Below are 3,090 nucleotides of genomic sequence, written 5' to 3'. Positions count from 1 at the left end.
CAGGAAGAAGCGCCCTCTAAAGTTGTCATTGTAAAGTGTTTAGAGGGCGCTTTCAGGAAAAAGCGCCCTCTAAAGTTGTCAATGTAAAGTGTTTAGAGGGCGCTTTCAGGAAAAAGCGCCCTCTAAAGTTGTCAATGTAAAGTGTTTAGAGGGCGCTTTCTGGACAAAGCGCCCTCTAAAGTGTTAGTTATTTTAAAAAAATTTGTTTGAAAAACAGTGGATATATATTTAATTGGTAACCTGTTCGCATGCTGCAAAAGTGTAAAATTCATATTGATTTCATCCTTTAATCCAATGTTATACACCATTAATCCATTGACATATACAACATGAATCCATTTATATACAACATTAATCCTCCATATATACAACATTAATATATGATTCTTTGATCAACAATATACAACAACATATTCTCAAAGTACTACAATTAAGAGAATAAAACATAGCAACCAACACCCAGTGACCACTGTATCCAAAAGTTGTCTAGTAGTTCTAACCAATACTAAACAAAAACGCCCATCCACCCATGGTGGCAAACATGTTCTGTATATCCAAAAGCTGTCTAGTAGTTCTATCGCACATCCATACAAAATAAGGCTCAACCAAAACAACAAATGGCAGCATAAGTAGTCCCCTGCAAAAAGAACACGTCCAAATGCAAATAACACATAACTGTCAAAAGACGATTGAGCAACAAATAGTAAACAATGGCATAAAGTTAAATGACATAGCTAATATTACCTGAATTCCTGCATGGCTGTTAAGGTAAAAATCAAATTCCCTAGGGTGACAAACGCTGGTGTCTACCACGGTTCCTTTGACAATTTAGAACAACAAAATCAGCAAAACGTGATAAATTCAAATGATAATATATACCAGCTGCGTTGAGAAATATATTGAAAAAACCTGGCATAATATTTCCACTTCTATCGGTCTCTTTGGGGTTGACAGGAAAGAGACGGGTGTGATGTCTCTTTTGGACCACTACAAAAGTAACTTTAGGTAGATACCCATCCTCTATTGAGACACAAGCCTGATGAAAAAAAATTAAAAATTAAACGCAGAGAATTTAGTGGTGTATTTTATGAACGACAAAGTAACAAGAAATCAACTTTGAGAAGTCCTAAATTCTGCCTACAATACAGGGCTGCAAAGTTGATGCAACAAAAAACATATAACAATATATGGTAAGTACCTGTATCTCCGACCATATTTTTTCTTTGCCAACCTTCAAGTCCAGACTTCTCCAATTATCACATGTAATCGGAATATGTTGTCGAACAAGGAAACCAATGTAACTTGCCAACATTGAACCCTTATCTTTTGAAGATAGAATTGATATATGTTTAGATGGACATGTTCCATTGTCGTAGAGGGATACTTTCAAATATCCAGCATCATCATCTACGCGAATGAGGCTTGACGACAATAGAGCATCTCCATCTAAATAAATATCCAGCATCATCATTTTACCTGTAAAAAAGAAAACAATTAAAATCAGATGACAAATGTAAAAACAATTAAAATCATAAAAGTCATTTTACCTGTAATAAAGAAAACAATTAAAATCATTTGACCTGTACCTTTTTCACTAAGTTCTCTTTCTTTTCTTGGTTGGAATATGTTCTACATGTCTCTTAACAACACGGACGGTTGGATTGATCCAAATACCCTCATTATGATCATTTCTAATATATGAATCATTTGATATAATATTCTCATCTTGATCATTTCTGGTAAACGATTCAATCTCAACATCAATATCACCTTGATCTCCAGTGTTTTCATCAATTACTTTGTTGGAAAAAAGAACTATAGACCATTTCGTACTTTTCGGATCATTGACATAGAACACTTGTCTAGCTTGAGAGGCTAGAATAAAAGACTCATCTTTGTATCCCACCCTATTAAGATCCACTTGCAAAAATCCTGACTTATCCATTCGAATGCCGTTATTATTTTCAACCCACTTGCAACCAAATATAGGAATCTGAAACTTCTCATAATCAAACACCCAAATGCGCTCGATAACACCAAAATACGACAGATTTGCAAATTTGGGGTTTAAGTCCTTCACACTTGATATGTGCATTGCTTCAGCTACCACGGTGACACCACTATTCTGCATAGTACTTTTATCATCTTGTTCTTTGGTATAAAATGTGTATCCATTAATCGCGTATGCGCTATAAGAAAAAACATGGAAACTTGGACCATATGCTAAGCATCTCAACCTTTCTGTTATTGAAGCGGGATCTGAATAATACTTTGAATAAATATGATCCTTAAACCAAGGTATAAAACATCGATTGTGCTCTCGTACTATCCAATTTTCATTTCTATTGGGATTTAAACCTCGGAGAACATCCTTGTGAATTTCAACATACGGCTCAACCTCATTCTCATTGTGCAGAACATACAAATGCACTTGATCCCGTTCGACCCTTGATACTGCCACGATTTTATTTCCAATTAGATTTTTTCCTTCTTTCTTTTCGACAAGCTGAGACTTGGGGAGTCCGATTGACTGAACATTAGACAAATATTCAGTATAAAACTCAATCGCTTCTTTAACAATGTATCTTTCAACCATACAACCTTCTGGTCGACTTCGGTTCTTCACGTACCCTTTTAATATTTTCATATAACGTTCAACAGGGTACATCCATCTCATATAAGCTGGTCCACACAATTGTGTCTCTTTCACAAGATGAACAACTAGATGTACCATTATGTCAAAAAATGATGGAGGAAAAAACATTTCAAGCTCACACAAAGTAATAACGATTTCTTTTTGCAACATTGGTAAGATCGCAGGATTGATCACCTTACTGCAAATTGAGTTGAAGAAAGAACACAACTTAGTTATAGAGCTTCTTACTTTTTCTGGAAGAATAGAACGTATACCTATTGGGAGAAAATGTTCCATTATAACATGGCAATCATGGGTCTTTAAACTCTTTAACTTGAGGTCTTTCATAGACACAAGTCTTCTAATATCTGAAGAGTACCCTTCTGGAACTTTAACTTCACTTAGAAACTTACACAATGTTTTTTTCTCCTTTCTAGATAGAGTATAAGCAGCAG

General features: G+C 35.1%; 1 long non-coding RNA gene across 1 annotated transcript; it reads right to left on the bottom strand.

The window, feature by feature from the left end:
• Positions 1-506: 506 nt before the first annotated feature.
• LOC127129169 (uncharacterized) lies at positions 507-1,039 on the bottom strand. The gene is made up of 3 exons (XR_007806200.1): positions 910-1,039; positions 745-818; positions 507-637 (listed from the first exon to the last, which is right to left on the bottom strand). It is a non-coding gene; the product is annotated as an uncharacterized LOC127129169 (long non-coding RNA).
• Between the last annotated feature and the right edge of the window lie 2,051 nt (positions 1,040-3,090).

Source organism: Lathyrus oleraceus, chromosome 3 (assembly GCF_024323335.1).
Source record: "Lathyrus oleraceus cultivar Zhongwan6 chromosome 3, CAAS_Psat_ZW6_1.0, whole genome shotgun sequence".
Lineage (NCBI taxonomy): Eukaryota > Viridiplantae > Streptophyta > Magnoliopsida > Fabales > Fabaceae > Lathyrus > Lathyrus oleraceus.
This window is presented reverse-complemented; position numbering and strand designations above follow the sequence as displayed.